This window comes from Cottoperca gobio, chromosome 5, assembly GCF_900634415.1.
Source record: "Cottoperca gobio chromosome 5, fCotGob3.1, whole genome shotgun sequence".
NCBI lineage: Eukaryota > Metazoa > Chordata > Actinopteri > Perciformes > Bovichtidae > Cottoperca > Cottoperca gobio.
In genome coordinates this window covers 20681824-20704352 of record NC_041359.1, presented here as the reverse complement: position 1 = coordinate 20704352, position 22529 = coordinate 20681824, and positions in this window count along the sequence as shown.

Below are 22529 nucleotides of genomic sequence, written 5' to 3'. Positions count from 1 at the left end.
ATAGATAGATAGATAGATAGATAGATAGATAGATAGATACATAGATAGATAGATAGATAGATAGATACATAGATACATAGTTACATAGATACATAGATAGATAGACTACAGGACAAGACAAGCGTTTTGAAATGTTCACTATCATGATCTTCTTCTTATACTGGAATACAAATTTACCAGCTTTAAGATTCAATCTGCAGTCATTACACCGACGACTTTCTTCATGGCAGCTTAAACTCTAATATACACCAGCAAATGGAAAACAATCATTATCTTACACAAAGACACAAACCTCGACTGCCTCATTTACGTGACTCTGTGTGATGGAGGCCAACAGCACAAGCTAGCCAGACTATAAATTCCCCAAAAAACAATTTTGAAATATTAATGTTGCATGGATATATTGGGGCAGTGTGGCCCTACATCTCTCCCCGATGGCCAGTCCCAGCTGCTGTCTGCCTGATTGTGGGCCTTTAAAATGAACTGATCTGGGATGCACAGTGAGTGTTGGCTCGCCTGTCTCGCGAGTTTATCTGTGCGGAGATCAGCGTATCTGTCTGCTGGATTGTTAGCGTCTCTGTCTGTGTAGCGTCATATAATGCTGTCACTCAGTCATACGTATATGACTGAGTGACTGGCGGACGTCTCTTCTGTATAAGCATAATGTCTGTCTCGACTTTCTGTCTGTGTTTGATGAAGTGTGTCCCTTCTGGATAACTGTCTGTCTGAATGACTGACTGACCAGCTAACTGTCTATTTGTTTTCCCCAGTACACCTTTATCTACCTGTCTGTCTTATTATTTTTCATGCGTTTCAATGTCTTTTCCAAATATTTCCAGCATATATACAGTGCATATTCACCAAATGATTTATCGTTTTAAGATTCTTAACTACTTTTCACTGTCTCTCTTCCAAGAGAACAACATCCCAACACTCAAAGATATAACTCTGCAGATCAAACACAGACTGTGCAACACTTCCTTCTTCAGATAGCAGCCATTCTAGCTCACCTGTGGCACGTCCTCATACTTCTAGTCTCACACTGACGAGGCCAGTTTCTGCGACTGCTGGCCAAAAGGCCACATCATGTTGATGGGCCTGTTCTGTGAGACCCTGTCACAGATGGAGAGGAGTGTGTGTGTGTGTGTGTGTGTGTGTGTGTGTGTGTGTGTGTGTGTGTGTGTGTGTGTGTGTGTGTGTGTGTGTAAAATGAGCTGCTTTGTGGTTACGTGTGCCTCTATATATTGTATATTAGCAATCTGTTATCACTCTTTGCAATGCAGGCTTTTTGCAGTCCATCTGTGGATCTCATGAGTGTGAGGATGACACAGCACTGCCTCCCTGCGAGGCAAAGAGTCATTGCATGCAGACTTTGGTGCTAAGAAGACTTGAACACTGTGTTTTCACAAGGGAGGGAATGGAGAGGCACGGAGATTAAAAATAATTCAGGATCATTCTGATAATTACAGTAAAGTAGGTATGCCATTGAACGGATTATATTAAGTACGGAATGGAAATGCAGGATTATCAATCCTTTCTATTGTCACACATGTACACAGCACACAGAGTAACATTTAGACTCTGCATTTAATCTAGTAATGTGAGCAGTGGGCAACTATTATATATATATATATATATGTATATATATACATATATGAACCGTGTGCTGCACTAAAATCTCACATTTCCATTCTTAATGTAGGAGTATTTCGGAACCAATCATATCACTTAGAAATTTGAGTTAGGTTGTATTTAATACAAATGTTCAACAACAAATGTGTTTTGAGAGAAACCTGAATTGTGTTTTTTAATCGACATAACGAGGAAACATTGTTAATGAACATATCTGCCAAGTCGTAAAATGATCATACTGAAATGCATCTGCAAGCATTCACTGGCAACATATTTAACGTTTCTCGACAATGTCCGCTCATTAGTCTTGCCACGGTAGTCGGTTTTACCGGTTAAACTCTGTGTTTGGTCATACACCAACGTTTATCAAATAAAAACCTCTAATTTGTGAAGCTTGTTATCAATACAAGTCGGACGACGGACTCTCCAGTTATAAGTTTCCAAGTTTTACACCTAGGTGCGAATGGTGAGATCAGGTTGCAGGAAGTGAGGGAGGGTCTTGACACAAAGGATCAAGGGAAATTGAGTCCAATAGCTCAATCTCCATACTGTGAGGATCCCAACACAAGAAATAGTCAATGCAGTAACATAATCTTGATTCATATTTGATCAGCACTGCACAGTTTGACAGTTTGATCGGAGTTCACGATCAGCGACACTGTGCTAGAGACTCCTCAGTTCTGATTGGTTGTTGTCCTTCGGGCACGCTTGAATTTTAGCAGATTATCTGTCTCATGCACCACTGCCAGGATATTGTGACATTTTACAAAAAAGTTATTTTTGTAAAGGTTACCAACTGAACTTTTAACCAAAGTGTTTTAAAACCTAAACACATGCAGGACACAAACTCGAAATCTAGTGTCAAAGTCCTTCACGCTTATGTGCAACACTCTTCCAGACAACCCCACACACAACTTAGTTGTGGTACAAAGCCAAAGTTGTTTTCTTCATATAAGAAACCATCGTCTCTGAAATGTAAATTTAATCGGGTTGGAAAAAACGTATTCCGATTTTTTTTAGTTCGGACATTTCAAAAAGCACACAATCTCACTCAGATGGAAAAAGTACAACGACTTAATGTTTCCTCAATTATAAAGAATGACATATAACATCAGCGTGGCAACAAAAGACCTTCAGAGTAAGTTACTCTTTTGGTTTCTGCCACTCTTACAGCTGCTGTAAATCAGCGTGTTACACCCATTGCTTCATCTTCAGTCGACCATGAAACCTTGTCTATCAAACACAGCAGGTCTCAAAGAATGTGACCATTTCCCATTTCCATCACTGCCCTCCATTCAATCTACTGTCTGTGATTTGTATCGCCACAGCACACTCTGTCCTCCTGTTTCCCCTACATTTCTTTCCACCACTGTCGGAGAGGGGATACTGGTGTGAGTGCAATTTCTGATCCACATTGGAAGTGGCAGGTGAATTTCGCCCAGCTGCTCCCCTTCTTTGTTCCACTTAGCAGCGACGCTCCTGTTCGAGTCACTCGGTCGCCACATGGTTATAGTAAATGAATGAACATGCTCTGAGCATCTACTTTCACAAATATCATCCTCACATCATTACTCCTCTTTTTCCTCCCCAAATGTCAGGAGAAAGTTTTTTATCATTTTCAAAACTGCACACTTAAAGCCTGCTCGTGTTTATCATCTTCATGTAAAATGAAAAGTAGTATGTATCATTGAAGACAATAAATTACATTCAAATCTAAGTGCATCTAGAAGTCCACACATATTTAAGCATTAAGCAGCCTTAAAGCACTTTACTATTAATGCCCTTTGATGGATTAAGAGAAAAGCAGATGTAGGCGGAGATGGAGGTGGTAAAGAAGGATAAATGAGGAGGACAACACTTTGAGTATGGAGGAAGATGAAGCAGGAAACAGGAGAATCAGCAAATGAGGAATAATAGAAAGGCGATGGGGAGGACAAATTGGAGAGAAGGTGGTAGAGTCGGAACAACAAGAAGGAGTAGAAGGAGAGAGCAAGACAAAGAAGTACAAAAAAAAATGGCAATGGTTCTGGGCATCTAAAGTAAAATGGAATTATACTTGACAACAGTCCCACTGTAGATAATGTACGGCCAAGGTTTTGAGTTATAATTAAGCGTCATATTTTGCCTGCAACACTAGACAGATGTACAGGTACAGTATATGATCAGGCCGTATCGTGCTTTAATTACATACTTTAGCTTTTTTTACACTTGTCATTTAAAGCGTCTCATAAAATCAAGAAAACATGACACTGGTTTGGTAATGCACCTGAAGTTGTTTAGTGACCAGTAGAAGAACACCTTATGCTAACATCAATTCATTGATGATTACAAGAATAACAGTGAACCTAGCTTGTTAAAAACTATACGTAAAGTAAGACACATGGATGGATCACATTTATGGACCGCGAACGAGACAAAAGCTCTCACTCATGCTGCCCCCATATCCTCTACAGATCAATGCCCTTGGTAATCAGGGATGAGATATACGCACTGGCTTTCTGGATGTGTTGAAACAGCTGAAACCGCTTTTTCCTGTTGCTTTAATGAGATGTGAAGAACAATGGCTAATATCAGTGTAATTTTAGTGTCTTTTCAGTTGTCGTTATTACAGGGGACAGACCCTGTAGAGGTTATTTCCACATGCGGCTTGTTAATATAATTACACATGATTACGGATGTTTCTTAGAGAGAAAGAGACATTTACATCTTTTTAACATCTGGCTGGAATGCATCTCAAACCAGCTGATGTGGGTTGAACAATCGGTCAATTTCATTTGTCTAAAATACTTTTCTATTGCATTTTTATTTTTTTGATATCTGATAGCTACCCAATCTGCCCAAGAGCATAAAGTGAAAAGGGGTTTCATGTGATATACAGAGATGGTGGGCTACTTCTTATCCACCTTGTGTCATTACTGAATGATGGCCAGGTTTACTTTCTTTCATTTTACTGTAATGGAGAGTGGCGATCATGGTGAGGAAAAGGTTTGTTACATGTGCTTTTCCTCCAACTTCATTCATGATGTCTTAATCGCCAACAATCTCAATCAGAGATAGAAACCTTTGGGTGAAAGCACAAGCAGCCTAAGCTGACCATTCATAGTTCTTATGATCTCTACTAGTAAGTCTGTAGCCACTGACAACCTGATCACTGTTTATTACAGTACATCAACCCAATCTCAGTGCCCACTTAAGTTCTGGTCCAGGCTCTTGTCATCTCACGCTTCGACTACTGCAACTCCCTCCTTGCTGGAATACCAACATGTGCCATCAGACCTCTACAGCTCATCCAGAATGCAGCAGCCCGACTGGTCTCTGGTACCCAAGTTCTCCCACACTACACCGCTCCCTCCACTGGCTACCCGACACTGCTTCAAGACTCTGGTGCTGGCCTACAGTGCTATGAATGGATCAGGCCCTTCCTACATCCAAGCCATGGTTAAACCATACACCCAAACCCGCTCACTTCGCACTGCATCGTCCAATCGGCTCGCTTTTCCCTGATACCAGATACCCCTCAAAACGAATGTACTTGCAAGATTCTTGCTGTTCGTAGTTGTATCCTCATGATTGTTTGCACCTATTGTAAGTCACTTTGGACAAAAGTGTCAGCTAAATGTAATGTAATGTAATTCTTTCTGTGGGAGTATGCACTTGAGAATGTGTTAATATCGATACACTCCAACGATTACGAAAAATAAGATACAATGCACAGCTGGAAAACACTCACATTTCCCATCCTGAGTCAAGCAATAAAGCATCTCATCTTCTCAATAAGGTAAAACATTTGAATAATTATGAGAAATTGCAAGCAGGCCTAGATGGAAGAAGGGAAAATATCATTAGCAATGCCTTTGACATATTTTAAAAACTGGAATGCTAAATGCTAAAAATAGAAGGTCGTGCAGTTATTGCAAACACGACAGCAAAGAGAGAGTGAGATAAGAAAGTCGGTATGAATGACAGATTCCTTGCTATTGCATGAGGAGCTCTGGCACACACACACACAGTCACACACACACACACACACACACACACACACATACACACACACACACACACACACACACACACACACACACACACACACACACACACACACACACAGATATGCTAACACATACACTGAAGCGCCGATCCTGGGGTGTCTAACTCGGGGGGTTAAGGAACACAATGACAAGGGGTCACCTGGCAGTAATGGAGCCTTTTGTGTGTGGAAATAGTCATTTCCCTGTGTAGTCTCGGGGAATCACAGCAGTGATATGAAACCCTGTCATTTTGTTTTCCTTTCTATCGATTTTAGTAAGGAGAATGTGTGGAAAGGAGAGAGGGTGAGAGAGGCACAGGAGAAGAGCATGAGCGGTGTGCCTGTTGCGGGTGTTAGGACTATGCCATTGTCATTTAAATGTTTTGTTGCAGGAAGGGAATTCGAGAGGAGAATGGGAGATGAGCACTAATGGGGAGCAAAGGGAGAAGTGCTATAATTGGATTTGATTATGTCTGTCTGTCAGAACAGGACAGGACATAATATGCGTCTGGAATTATTTTGACAGTGTCACAATGTGGAAGACTCTTTGTGAAGTTGGTCCGATGTGAAGAATGAGAATTGTCTTGGGTGAGATTTGTAGCAACACTATCAGCGTGGCTCAGGGGACGGAAATGTCTGTCTGTTGGACAGGTCTACAGAGACTGGAACATTGTGTTGGCATAAAAGGAATCGCACTAAGCTGGTTCAAGTCCTATTTATCTGCGCGATCTCAATTTGTACTTGTAAACGATAAATCCTCCATGACAGCCAAAGTCAGTTTTGGAGTTCCGCAGGGTTCTGTACTTGGACCGATTCTATTCACCTTATATATGCTTCCTTTGGGCAATATTATAAGGAACCACTCTATAAACTTTCATTGTTATGCGGATGATACCCAATTATATCTATCAATTAAACCATATGAAACCAATCAATTGGCTAAACTTCAAGCATGCCTTAAGGACATAAGAACTTGGATGTCTAGCAACTTTTTGATGTTAAACACAGACAAAACTAAAGTTATTATACTTGGCCCTAAACGCCTCCGAAACGCATTTTCTAATGACATAGAAGCTCTGGATGGCATTAACTTGGCCTCCAGCACCACTGTAATTTTGGCGTCATCTTTGATCAAGATCTGTCGTTTAACTCCCACATAAAACAAATCTCAAGGACTGCCTTCTTTCATCTACGTAACATTGCAAAAATTAAGACACATCCTGTCTCAAAATGATGCAGAAAAACTAGTCCATGCATTTGTTACTTCAAGGCTGGATTACTGCAACTCATTGTTATCAGGTTGTCCCAAAAAGTCGCTTAAGACTCTTCAGTTGATCCAAAATGCAGCGGCACGTGTATTGACAAGAACAAGGAAACGGGATCATATTACACCTGTATTAGCTGCTCTGCACTGGCTCCCGGTAAAATACAGAATATAATTCAAAATCCTTCTCCTGACTTACAAAGAAAATAATGGTCAGGCTCCAGCATATTTTAAAGATCTCATAGTACCTTATAAACCAACTAGAGCATTGCGCTCCCAGACTGCAGGGTTACTTGTGGTTCCTAGAGTCTCTAAGAGTACAATGGGAGCCAGAGCCTTCAGCTATCAAGCTCCTCTCCAGTGGAACCAGCTTCCAGTTTGTGTTCGGGAGGCAGACACCCTCTCCACATTTAAGAGTAGGCTAAAGACTTTCCTTTTTGATAAAGCTTATAGTTAGGGCTGGCTCAGGTTTGCCCTGGATCAGCCCCTAGTTATGCTGCTATAGGCTTAGACTGCCGGGGGACACCTCCCTGCTCTCGTCCTTCTCTTCCTCTCTCCTCCCCTCCCTCTCTTCTTCTCCCTCTCTATCTGTATGCATTTATGTAAATGTGTGTTACTAACTCATCATCCGGGGCATCATCCCCGGAGTGTCTGTCTCTCATGTGGCAGGTTGCCACTGATAAAGTTTACGTCAGGATCATGAATCATGGCTGCGCCTGCTTCCCTGGTCCTGCTGGACACCGGGAAGCCTTTTTGACATTTTCCTGGATTCATCCAAACTTTCTCTTTTTTCAACACAACATAATTTCTGTCAAATGTTGTATTTGTACTATGTTGTTTATCCTGTACATACAACATCTATTGCACGTCTGTCCGTCCTGGCAGAGGGATCCCTCCTCAGTTGCTCTCCCTGAGGTTTCTTCCATTTTTTCCCCCTTTAATTATGGGGTTTCTTTTAGGAAGTTTTTCCTTGTGCGATGCGAGGGTCTAAGGACAGAGGGTGTCGTAACCTGTACAGTCTATAAAGCACACTGAGACAAATGTATAATTTGTGATATTGGGCTATACAAATAAATTTGATTTGATTTGATTTGATTTGATTTGATTTGATTTGTTGGTCGGTCCACCACTTTGGACCAGACAGAAATAATTACAGAAAACTATTGGATTGCCATGACAATGTGTGCAAACATTCATGGTGCACAGAGGATGATTCCTCATGGTGTTCCTCTGGCTTTTCCTCTAGTGCTACCTGAGCAAACAAATTTCCGCAACGACACAAAACTCTGTCTTTTGTTATTGTTTTGATTAAGAGCCCCCTAGTGGCAGAAAACTACATATTGTACGTTTTAAGCATCACTGGGCCTACAGTCAGTACATGCTTACAATCTTAACTGCAGACTCTTTAGGGGCATTCAGACTGAAAACAGCTCTGTGTTAAAACAATGCAAAGGGCTGCGTTGCTCAGGGTGTGTTGCTTCAGGTACAGATGAGACATGAAAAACAATCATGGAAATCCAGTTTGAGATCCAGGCTTATCAGAAACCAAAATACTGCTGAAGCCTGTATTGTTCGGACACAGGACTTACAACTCTTTTGTCGAGATGATCGCAAAGAGAAGAATAGATATACACCATTCACGTTAAAAAGTAATGCCGGATGATGTGTTGTGTTGCGGTCCAATAAAAGTTGAGTCTGTTTCAACTTTTATTGCCAGAAAACCCGCCTGCGTTGGCAACACATTACATTACATTACCGGACTGAGCTCATTGAAATAAATGAGAAGGCTGCGTTTCTTCACACAGAGCTAAAGCTGGTCTGAATGTGGCATTCAATCTTGTTAAAGCTGGGGATGCAATTTGGGAGAAACCAGCATGGGTAAGCTAGATTTTGAAAGTATCCAACTGAAAGAAATCCCAGCCTCCCTTCAGGCCTCCCTCAAAAGCCACGCCCCTAAAACACATGAACAGCGCTGCCTTACTAGTGCTGGAGAACAAGTCCAGGAGAGCGTTGTGGAGAGGAACGCAGGCGTCGTGGTCATCGCTATCCAACTACCTCAATCTATGCACAGCAAGAGTGTGCACAGGTAGGTAGACAGGCAGGTAGGCCATCCAATCATTTCATGAGGTTCAAATTAAATGATTGGATGGATTATTACAGGCCAGCGAGAGCCACAGATATCAGATTGTTTTCTCTTTTTTTGTCAGAGAATTTGATTAATTGATTGCTGTCGGGATGTAAAGACAATTTCAACAAATACTACAAAAAAATGCTTTAAAAATAAATTTCCTACCCTAGTCTCACATTTGCATTAGTTAGACATGTCTGTGCAGTAGATTTAGCCGTGACTACAACTTTTGAAAAAATCTTCGCCTCTTATGTCAGTTTTAACATTTTCATCCGACATGAAGACAGAAAGGTCAGCAGCAGATTTTGTATTTTGAATCTACCTTATTTACTGATTATTTACTGACTCACTGAGACCATCAGAGGTGGACTATAGATAAGACTCGGATACAAGCTGGGAACTGATCAATTCTGGCGTGGAGGCATGGCTGAGTGTGTCTAATGTTGAAAGACCCTAAACACTGTGTGACCTCAGGTTACACCGCTGATGGGTCCAAATGCATCAGATGATGTCCAACATCAAACTCACCTGAAAACATGCACATAATCCATCTCGTCACATTGAGGCTGTAGACAAAACATCATAAATAGATAAATCTAAAAGCCACTTTGATCAAACATAATCAGATTCCCCTGTCTGACTCTGAAATCCACTCCAGTTTCTACAGATCCTGTATTTGATTTGTACTGTTTTAGGTGCATGTTGTGCTTTTGCCAAATATAAAATGGGAACTCAGTGACTCAGTGACTCTTTGAGTGTCCGGTGCTACAGGTTCTCTTTCCTTTGTTAATACAGAAACGTAAATACAAATAGACAAAGTATACACGCTGCCATCATTTGCGATCTGCCTGTTAGTAGCGCTCACAAATTGCTTTTGTAAAACAGACCCAAGCCGTCCAACATACTCACGTCACGACTGTCCCCAAAAATAATTTCTGAATGATTCTCTGAGGGACAGGCCTATTATCTATGTTAACCTTTGACTGTAAACGTATTTGCACATGTTTTGCACAAGTCAGCTATTAAAGATCACATCACATGACATGTGCCAAACACAAACATCCGATAAGGAACTGATCATTTATAGCAAACGATTCGGCTCTGCTCTCAATATGAATTGACGTTACTAGCCAGCAGGTAGCAGCTGAAGAATGAGCCAGTGATACTGACGCATGAATAAAACAGCTGATGCCAATCAAGAGCAACTGCAGTGAACTAACGCAATGCTCCATACAATCAGCAACAGTGAGCACAAAGTAATTTTTCATAAATTTAAGCGGTAATGTTATTTGCCCTCTACATTCTAGTTCATTTTCAGCTCCTTTGTTTATCTTCACACCTTCTCAGAAAGCCCCATTTCTATGAGTGAGAGCACCCCTACCCTCAGTGCTCTATCACATACAAATACAAACACACCACCACACAAATGCACAAAGCAGAGAAAGCATAAAAGCAAAAAACTGTAGACGCAGTCTATACTGGATCCAGTTGCTTCGCTGTTGTTGGAGTGTTGTTATAGCAGTAACCGTTGAACATGAAAGCCCCTTTAAGCAACAATGGCTATAAATTACCAAAAATAATCTGGCACGCAGGAAGCATAGAGGGCCCGTCAGCACTCCGCAACTCCCCATCTGTCACACACACACACCTAGACACAGGCACACACATAAGCACACACACATACAGTAACAGCAGCAGCAGCAGCATGCATCTGCTCCGAGCTCCTCTAGCCCCCCCCTTTATCCCCACCTTATTAAGATTCATATCCCCGAAAGGTGACTTCTAAGTCGGGCACAGTGACAACCCCCCTCCCCTCACCACCCTGCTCCACAAGCTGCCTGGAGGTATAGCCACAGTGACAGGTAGCTCTTCACTCCCCTGGGCCCTGGGCAGGGGTGCAGAGGTGGAAGTGTGTCTGTATGTGTGTGTGTGTGTGTGTGTGAGTGTGTGTGTGTGTGTGTGTGTGTGTGTGTGTGTGTGTGTGTGTGTGTGTGTGTGTGTGTGTGGAGAGTTCAGGGTGGTAAAAGTGACGAGGAGCAGGATTATCAAGTCAAAGATGCCCCCTGTAGATAAGAAGTCTCTGGAGAAGAGAGCCTGTCTGCGAGCGCTGGAAACTGAAGCCTCTCTTTCCCTCTCTCGTCCTCTCACTACCTGTGTTGCTCCTGCTCTCTTTCTGTCTGTCTGTCTGTCTTTTTTCTCTCCAGGCTTATCTACCCCTCACCTCCTACGGTTTGCCGTTCTCTTTATCCTCTAACATTCATTCTCCCTCCTCCTCTGTCTGTGGCACTCCTAACGCTGAGCACTCCCTCTGCACTCCAACAAATGAATCCAGCCACTTGACTCCTGATCCGCCGTGCAGTTAAAGCAAATACTCAGATACCCATAGCAGCCACATGGACTTATTCTTGTTCCCCTTAGATTGTACCATTTTGTAAGAGGTTGAAAGTCCCCTCTCTGTTGTCCTGTAGGCATGGCTGCCATTGTGTTTGCTCTATTATATCCCAACATATTTACTGTAAAGCTTTTAATCTTTTAGCTTTCCACATCTACCACAGAAGAGGCAGTGAAGGTTATCGGTTACGATTAGAGGCTTTACCGAAAGTCTTTTTGTTTTTACATTCTAATCGTCCATTGAGGTTTTCGAACAAAGCTTCGAATGGCTATCGTCATATCATATGACGTCATCGCCCAGGTTTGTTACTGTGGCTATATAAATGTCATTTATGGTGCTGTTAGATTGCTTCTAGACCGCCATGTTAACACATGTGTGTGCCTCCCTGTGTGCATCAAACGGCAACGAATACGGATTGAAGCAGAATATTTCGTTAGATAAAAACATGGGAATTTTGGAAATGATTACATCTATCTTTAGTCAATACATTTTGACTTTGGGACTTTTGACAACGCTCGTAAATTATTGAAATTGTTTGGATCACACGAGTCGGAAACAATCCTACGCAGAAAAAACAGGCCTCTATAAGGCAGTAGTGCAAAAGTGAACTACACTGCACAAGGGCACTTTGGAAGAATGTATCCGTTCATTGTAGGCACCGATTCTTTCGGGACTCGAGAGCTTGTGAATAATGCCCGGGGAGCCGATGTCTTTAGGGACAGAGAAAAAGAGGCTCAAGTTGACGGACTTCAGGTAAAGTTCTGGTTGGTGGCACCCACCAGTCAAGGTGTTTAATGAGGCGGTCCAAACAGACAGGCAGGGCTAATACATTCACACCAGACTGATTAGTGTGAACCTCGCCTAGGCTGCCAGCTAGAAGAAGCAGGTCGAAGTGTCAGCCTGGACCTCATTATTACTCTTTAAGCAAGTATTCCTCAATCTAAATCTACTACTTATACACTGCAAGGTTTAGGGCTTTTCAGTTCACTTTAGTGGAGTTCAACTGAAGCAACATTTTTGCTTAGATTTAAGAATACATACTTTACTTTATTTCAGGTCATTTAGCAGAAGCTCTTATCCAGAGTGACTTACAGTGAACTACAGGGACAGTCTCCCTGGAGCAACTCAGGGTTAAGTACCTTGCTCAGGGGTACAAAAGGGGCAGCCTGGTATTGAACTCCCGACCTTCTAGTGTTTTGTTTGGAAGGTGTACCGCATATTCGTCTTGTCTTCCCGGTGGTGGCGCAACCAGGAGAGCAGCCCGCCGGTGGAGCAGAGAGGTCGGCCGAGCCGGCACTTGGCAGCCGCCTCTGTCAGACAGATCCCAAGTCAGCAAACAAAGAGACTTGAGCTCGGCCAGGACAAGACTCAGCGCCGGCAGTCACCCTGTGTAACGGCAGCAACAGGGAGTCTGCAGTTCCCCGGTGCTGTGGCTGAACTCAAGCTAACTGCTAACTGAAGCTACGCCGTTTCCCGGGGCTGCTGACAGCTCTACGGAACATGGCTGTAATCTTTACAAGCCAGTCAGGCAGCTTTACTTCTTCTCTCTCTGTACTGAGGGCAGACTGGAGCTACAGTGACTCACTATCACCTCTAGAGGAACGAGTGGTATTACAAGAGTTGACGGAGCGCAGCTAATCAGTTAGACTGCTAATTTCAGTAGCAACTCTGCAACGCAACACATAGACGTCTTTGCCTGTTTTAAGTTTTAAATTCTGACATATTTTACACATTAAACCTTTAAAATGTAGATTTTTCAATTTTCTAAATAAATTACTTTTTCAATGTTCTTATTATCTAATTGTATACTGAGAGAGAATATATTGTTTTCTACCTCCTCTGAAGCTTCCAGCATGTAAGTGACTAAAAAGTAATCTTTAAGTTTTGTTTTACTTTCAATTCACACGGTCAAAGGTCAACTAGCCAACATGGTAATCATAACCCACATTTATATTGATTGACAACATCATGAATAATAACAAGACAATAGGAAAGTGATTTCATTAAAACAATGGTCGGCTACACTTTCTTCTGGTATAACTAATCAACAGATTCAGAACAGCAGCTTTGACCTCAGCATGACGCCGTACTGGCTGAAAGGTCCGCGTGATAACAACTGCTGTTCAATATGACCCTTGGCTGCCTGATGTAAAAGCACCCACTGCACAATTACGGCAGAAGATGCAGCTAACGATGGTATAGTGTTTTTCTCTTCGCTATTTACAACAAAGACTTTGAACCCTTTGCATCATATGGCACGAGCAATTAAATGTGTTTGCAAGGCACGTGGGAAAAGAAGCCTTTGACTGGAGAAGATCTAATTTGAGTGAGCTGTACAGCGTACAGAAACAAACCCGCAGTTATGAATTAAATACATTTATGTTCCCACTACGGTCCACTTCAAACTGTGTCCATAGTTTACAGTAACCATGTCACTGGCAGAGCTTCACACTGCAAGGACCATGAATTTATCATGATCGACCTGAGATGGAAGCTCACTCACAATGTCAAAGCGTTAGGCGCTAACAACCGACAATACGGCCGTTCTACACAGTGAGCAATTACACACTGAGACACCACCAACCTACCAACGACCCAAACATTCCCCTGCAGCATGCATACAGTTCATTAGCATGCAATGTCCAAAGTGGAATGCAATGCTCAGGTCCTGTCCTTCAGTTTGAGATGTGGATGGAGCAGGGTAGGGCAGGAGATAGCAGGTTAGCAGGGATGTGCTGCGGCTCGTAATGAGCTCCTTGGTGCCTCGCTATCAGCTCAGAGCTGGGCTACCCTTACATGGCACCCTAGGAGCTTGTTAAGAGGCTTTGCCTTTAAAACAATCATCTGCCAGCAATCATCCCCTTCCTGTTTCTGTGTCTGTATTTCCAAAGTTATTATATCACGCCGTCTGTTTTTCTCCCCCCCCCCACCCTCACCCCTCACATGAGTCTCTTTCCCCACTCATCTTGCCATCTCCTCCCTATGTCCACATCACCTGTTTTTCAGGCATTTTGCTCAGTATTCAGATTGGTAGCGGAGGCTTTCCCTCGGGAGCAGATCCAGAGTCTGACATGTTTAAGAGGGATCAGAATGACAGGATGTGGAGAAGGGAAGAGAACAGGCTGAAATGCAGCAAGAGGAATATACAGTATGCATCTCTTCTGCTGAGAGGTGGTGAGAGATGGAGATAATGGAGGAGAAATAAAGTAGGGAGCCGTAATTTATTAGCAAATGATTAAAGCAGAGAATTCAGAGAGGGAAGGTCTTCATCCAGCAACTTTGTCTCTAAAAAATGACATTCATATGCCACTATTTTGCATTTCAGGATCACACTGTGCTCAGTAGGAGGTATGTTACATGAGAAGATCACGGTAATGGACAGCCATTATAAAAAAAAAGTGTTTGCCATCCTTACTGGCAATCTGGCTCTCATATATTTGCATTACTGTGGAATATTATACCAGATAAAAAGGTGTGCTTGTTCTGTAGCTGGATCTCTTTAATTTGTGAACACTTTTTATGTCCATTTGTACTCTCTGAGTTCAAACTTTGTATTTTAAGGTCTATGCTTGCAGATTTAGCTGGCTATATTTTGTTGCCTATAAACTCTGTTTTGTGCAGACGGTTTCAGGCGGGCAACTGTGCAGCAAATACATCTTGCACAGAGAAATGACCTAATCATTTACTTAAGAAGAACACACAATATCTAACATATTTTGTAAATCCTTAAAAACCTAAGAACAGAGATTAAAGGTGGACCGAACGTGGAAAGCTTCGGATGTTCAGACCGGGGCAAAGCTAGTTGTTGATGGTCATTAAATACATTTAAATCTTTGTCAGTGCTATGTTGACAGAATAGTAATTGCAGCTATTGCAGCTTTTTCAATTTACTTGCCTAGTACTAGTCTTGTTTAGGCCTAGTAGTAGTTTTCTAAAAAATAAATACTGCTCCATTTCTAACATTTGCAGATATATTCAGTATTAATATTTTTTTGACAGATTGAAGAAAACTGTACATATCTGATGTCAATTAATATTTCCCTTGAAACAAGACTTGCTAATGTAAACTACCTGCAGAAAGGTGAGAGAAGACGCGAGAGAAGAGGTTGAAGAAGACGTGAGAGACGAGAAATATGTTGTTACATTAAAGCTAAGTGGAAATATCTGACATACAGAAGTGCAGGTGCCATAAAAATCACAAATTCAGAAACAGCACTCTCACAAGAGACTTAAAAAAACAAAACAAGCTACAGATATCTTGATACAGACGCTAATCTGTACGCTTATAGCTAACAGTATTTGAAGCTAGTGCAAGGTTGATGCTGTGGAAAACAAAGTATGGTAGTTTGAATACAGAGCACTTTGCTTCTTTGCCACAAAAACATCCTGTATTTCACGTTGTGTTTGTTACTCATGGGTGTAAGGGGTGCCAAGGGGGTGACCATTAACAAGTTCTGGGATGAAAAGTGTTAATGCAGCCCAGCGTTTCTGTTTGACAGTTTAGAGTATCTCAACACCATTAATGCGAAACTGTCAGAACTAAGCAGATGATCATAAAAATGCCTGACAGTAAAACATGTCCAAATAAAACTGCGTAAGGGAGGAAACTCTGTCAGGGTGACATATGCTCACTATGACAAACAGGCTTATGAGGAATATTATGAGAGCAGCTACATACACACATTTATTATACCCATCCCGGAATCTAAGATGAGTAACTTTTGTTTTTAATTTATGCAAATTAATTTGCTTAAATTTGCTTTGCTAGCCTACAGTGCACCAAAGGCAAGTTTCAGCATCCACTCATTCCAGTTGCAAAATTGCAACTTTTCATGCCACATGAAATAGTGCCATGACTCATATTTGTGTAAAAGCAAATATAACATTTGTACATTGAACAAATCAACACCGTCGCTCTGTTCATAATAATCTGTCCACAGCTCAGAAATTCACATCTTTACTTCAAATGCTTTATAAATTAACAAAGCTCTCAGGTGTAAAATACGCCGTGAATAATTATGTTCTACTTACACTTGTGAGCTCATTTTACACAGGCCATATGGAAACTGTAATATTGTCCTTTAAAGTTTGCGTAAATGTCATATAAAATCTGAATTTATCCATTAGACCTTTTCATTGGACCCATCGGACTCTTTTATTGGATGTACTACATAATATATTAGTATTGGATTTACAATAAACCCATTGTTGAATCATAAATCCCTTGTGCATTGAATTTCTACAAAAAAAAAACAGCTTCAACTGAACACACAGCCATCAGAGCAGGAAGGATTTTTTATCTATTTTTACCTTGTGAGTTGAGGTTTTTTTTGGGACTTTTCTTCTTGTCTTCTCTCTTGACAAGAAAGCTTGGACTGGGTTGGAGGCTGTTCATGCTGTTGGCCCGTGGAGATAAACTCAAACTGTGGTCTTGTATAACCACACGGAGTAGTTGCCACACAGCAAACGCACCAGTACTCAATTCAAATACAGTACATGAGCTTATCATAGGTTTGTTTAGCCTTAGTGGCAGCAAATACATTTATTTCATATTTGATTCAATCCAACCGGTGCAGAAATGAAGGTCCTAAAACATGTCTGTGGGGATAATCTAAAAACATCACACCTGATAACCTTTTGTATTGTCTTTATTTAAGAGAGACATTTTACTTGAACAAACACTCTGTAGTAGTGCGGCACATTGTGGTTAAATCTCATTAATGTGTTTAGTTGAACATTATTAGTCCTAACTGTTGATATGATTCAGAATTCTTAATGTGGCTGTTTTTTCTTTATCTCTATTAGAGAGAGAAAGGGGAGAGGGGACAGCGGGGTCTCGGTGCACAGAGCTGATCTGTGTGTATATATTGTGACATTTCCAAGTGGTCTCTGATGTAGGGATGGCACACCTGTTTAATGAGCCACTAATGGTGGCACTAATTGAGGTGGGCTAATTTCATGTCATCATGAGCTCGTCGGCACCAAAGGAATTCAATCCATGGAGCAGGAAATATTCAGTGATAGCCGCCGGGTTTCAACTGAAGCTGGTCTGATCTCCTATCACGCGAGCCTCTCTCGTCTCTTGGATTTAAAATGCGGGATTCTTTCGATTATCATCAAACAACTTATCATTTTATTAAAACTGATAATCGCCATGAGAAGACATCGCATGATCACAGCGATACTCGACTGAGCAGCCACTCCTTAGATACAAGACAGATTAAATAAATAGGGTTTTTACGAAGTGAGTTTCTTTCTTTTTTTTGCAGCAACACTGTAATGAGCAGCGTTTTAAAGCTTGGCTGAAGGTTTCAGTGGAGTGGTCTGAGGGATTGTAAGGCAGCGGACAGTGGAGAGTTGTAGCTATGGAGGAGACACTATCCTCTCACACCCCCAGGGCTTTTCCATTATCCTGCTCTTTCTGGATCATATAACACAGGGCTGTGTGTGTATGTGTGTGCGTGTAGCCGACTTCTGTTTGGCTGTGATTGCATGCATGTGTGTGCTCTATATGGATGTTTGCACGTTCACATCCATCTCACCAAGTCCCCGCTCATTTTTTGCTCTTCCTTCTTCTTCTTCTGTTCTTTTAAAGCTTTCTTTTTATTACTGTTAATATCTGGTTTGTTCTACCAACCGGGGCCAATGACAGGCGCGTGTTTGATATTAATTTGTCGAGTGCCCCCGAGTCATGAGAACTCTGTGGGAGGAGAGAAGAGGAGCGGGAGAGGCACACAAGAGGAGTGAGGTGAAAGAAGCGAGATAAAGAGAAGCTTCTCATTCATCGTCTGACACCACATTGTCACACCACAGTTGTTTCCCTCTTTACTCCGCACACAGACAAGTCAAACACTGTTAGGTTTAGAGGAAGATAAACACAAACAGGTTCACTGACAGATGTGCACACACACATCTTTTTTTAAGTCAGTCCATTTAAAGACTTTGTAACGGTGCAGTTAAAAAGAGGACCCAAGCGCAGGACACACAACGGGTAGGTTGCAAAGAAAAAGCTAGCTTTAATAAACAAAGCTGAATTCAACACAATGGTATAAAACGAATCTGAGGGAGCAGGCCAAGGCAACAGAACACAGGTTGGTATGAGGGAACACCAGGAGCAACGCAGGATAAACACAGAAGGAACGACCACACCAGGAAACATAGACGACAAATCGACAAGGAACAATGGGACACACAGGTGTATATACACAGACAACTTATCACAAGAACAGGACACGGCAGCAGGAGGCAAAGACACAAGGACAGCAGGGTGATAAGACACAGGAGGATCAAATCAGGGCGGGACAAACAAATCACAAAAGGCGGGAAAACACATAAAGACAGGAAGTAAAATGAGACATGACACAAGGTGAGTGTTCTTACAAAGTAAAACAGGAAACAGAAGAACTACAAGCCAGGATCATGACAGACGTCATGGTGGCTGTAATCATTCATCCACAGTGGCTGTGAAATATTTATTTTGAATGTGATTCAATTGTAAGTGATGGAGTGACGGCCCTTCCAGGAGTAGTAATGACAGAACAGTACAGTATTGAGACTTGACCTTTTACAACAAAGGAGGAAGTAGTGCTATGTTCATATAAAACCACAAATGTTATATTAAAGGCACAATGAGTATGACTATCCTAAAAAAACAAAACAATGTATAGATTCATACAAAAAGAATCCCTTTCAATCATCACTTATGACCCACTAGAAGTGTGTTCGTATCTGCAGAGATCCTCTTTTAGAGCCTTTAAGGTAGACTTGAAACAATGTGAATCTATCATTTATTATTGTCTGTCTCCCAGAATTCATTGGGGGGAGCGATTGCATTTCCTCTTACCAATGCTGCTCCTACACAGTATTACATCATCTCCTGCCCTGAGCAGTTGGGTGGACTGTTCTACCTCTAAACCTCCCTCAGTGCGGTCAAACCCTGTGTACTCTACGTGTGTGTTGATAGACACTCCATGTCAGCGCCCGTGCCCTGGGTCAGCGTAAGCCTTCTCTCTCTTACTGCACAGCCGCGCGACTGTCTGCAGCCTCACAAAGCAATGGAGTAATGAGTCCCATGACAGTCCGGTGGAATAGGCTCTGAATAGGTAATGATGGAGTCTGAAGGTGCTGGAAACACGGGCTGTGTCTGATCGGAGGGTTATAATGTAGTCTTGGAGCATTCTCCCCTCAGCTTGCCAGTGAGAGTTTGTGCTGGCACAATACCTGCTATGTAAAATGTAAAATCGCTGCATGCCTGTGTTGGAGTCGTGTTCCCCACATACTGCCCATTGAATCAATTTCAGGTTCCAGTCCCTGTGTAATGGTCGATACATATTGTATTCCCCCGATATGTATGCTATACATGCGGCTGGGCTCGTAATAGGGAGGTGTACAGCAAAGCCACTATGACGCTTTATATTCAGAGGCGGTGGGGCCCAGACAACGACTAACTGACTGGCTGGACTGAGGAACTCTGGGACCTCAACTGACAGTTCCTGTGTTACATTCAAATGACTTGTGTTAATGTGCTATTCTTTGCAGCTCCAGTGATTGCATCTTATTGTGTTTATGTGTGCGCGTGTGTGTGTATGTGTGGCACATGCCTTTGTGTGCCTTTCTGTCCACCTGTCTGTATATTTTTCTATCTGTTCTCATATTTATTATGTATTTATGCTCAGAGAGAGGCTGCCTAGTAGTGCCTAAGGCATAATTAAAGCCCGAGAGTGGAAGCAGAGGAAAAGTTTTGAGAGGTGAATCAGAAAGAGCAGCGCCTGGCAGACGCTGATGGACAGGAGTGGACGGTCATCTCTGTGCCTTCCAGCTCCAGGGAGGGGGGGAATGAACCCATAATGCTCTATTCCTCCATCTCATCTGCGGCACTAGACATAAAGATAGGCCACATATTCCAATTTATGGCTTATCTCATCATCATCGTTCTTCTGTCTCGTTTCACTGCCCTTGAGATTTCACCCTTGTCATCCAACTGGTAATCAGAGTTTGGAGAGTTACATTTATTACTGTACAATCACGTATCTGTGATTAGCTGCTCTATTTAACTGCTGTGATACTGACTTGCTCTTTCTTGCATTTTAGGTAGCCTACTCCGTTACCTTTGGATTACTTGGCAGATTACAATTTCTGTACCTACAGGTTAAGTGAAAGTAACAATGTACTTCATTCTTTCATTACATAAAATACTAGACAGAATGTCACCCTGGTGACACATTCAGAGAGCTGGACTGGAAAGAAAACTAAATTATTGGATACGCAACCGTTTATGAAAGCTCATAAATTCAAATGTAAGCCATGTAGCAGCATGCTTTTAAATGAACTAGGTATGCTAGTTTAGATCCTGACCATTAGCCAAACCCTCGTCAACCAAACATTAATCGTTAACCGACAACATTAGTTCCGTGCATACAGGAGTGCTGTGGTTAAAGAGCAAGCCGCTTATCTTCAGCGATAACCCCGATGCACGGATGTATGCAATTATCGGCGCTGCAGTGTTCAAAACAGGCACCTTAGTCCCCCGTTCACCCCTCCGGGAGAGTTAGCAGCCACGTTGTTGAATGCATTGTTGCAGATACATGTAGCCACTTTCCCAGTAACGTTAAGTCTCCACCGCATCATTAGCTGCAAGGTTGTCTGCTGTGTATCTGCTTGGCATAAAGTTAGTCTGTCAAGGTTTCTGCCAGAGTACTGCAACCCTGGGGGCCCCACATGTGTGCGTGACGATGAGTATGAAGTGAGGAGTAATGTTATGTCTTTGAACGTAGCAGTGCACCGTGCGTACAGTTTATCAGTTGGTGAATAAATGCTACAACTCCTTAAGACCCATGTCTTGCTTGTCACCTGCTGATTAAAGTGAAGGGGGTTAGCAACAACTCTCACTCACTTAAGGTGTGCTGATCTTTAAGGTGGACCAGATAGTTTCCTTTTATTAATGACAAGCCGCTCCTCTAAGTTTTGCTTATGTGTTATTTCTTTATTTCTTTGACTGTTTAACTGGTAGCATTAATCCGTCAAAGCTCTTACTCCCCGTTACCGGTTAAACGGTTGATGGTACATTTTTGTCTTACTAAAAATAAAGCCATGGCAGATTTTTGAAGCACACTTGCACCAGCGATTGTAAAGTTATGAATTATCTGACATTTATGTATTATGTATGTAATCATAGCTATAGGCCTTTTTATTGAATGACGTTACTCACACACACTAACATGCTGCTCTTTAATGCGCATCGAGCGCATGAACACCTGCTGTAGTAGGAAATGCTGCACAGAGGTGCTGAGCAGATGAATAAAACGGTTGTTCATCATCAGGAAATATCCACGTACCTCCTCCTTAAACCACCATGTCTCAGTTTTATTTTTTCAAGTATTAAATACATTATTAAAACATTTCCTAGATGCATCTTGCCTCTTTCTCCATGAGACTCTGTGGAGGTCACAAGCTTCTTGTGCGGTGAGTTTAATCAGGAAACAAACATAGACCAGGCGAGAAAACCTGAACACCACAATGAGGTTTTTCAGCTTATGTCAGCATGAGCAACAAAAGCTTTGGCAAGTGAGGGAAAGGAGAAGAGGAGATGGTGAAGGAATGCATAAAAGAAACTACTAAGAGCCTGTCAGCCATAAATCTTATGACTCCTTAGCAATTGAGTGGCTGCAGAATGGTTGCAGGGGGCTTTACCTCTTCCTCCCCATCTGTTAAAAGCCTGTCTGGCATGGTGGGATAGGTGCGAGTGGCAATGTGGTGTGTATGTGTGCGTGCAGATATGCATGTGTAATGTTTCTATCTGTCTTAGGTGGGGTTTGCCAGGGCCAGCTGGTTAGGGGATGAAGATTGGCCCCCCAACACACTGTGCAGGGACCCATCCAGTCACCTCACGCTATTGATCAAGAATAACAGAAGCCGGGAGCTCACTAACTGGACAAATTCACTGCACAAGGTCTTTACAGCACAGCAAGCAGCAGCACACAGCAGCAACTTGCTGATATGCTCATGCATACTCTGATACTCTTTACCCACTTCCCCCACTCTCTCAGTAACTGACTCTCACACACACACACACACACACACACACACA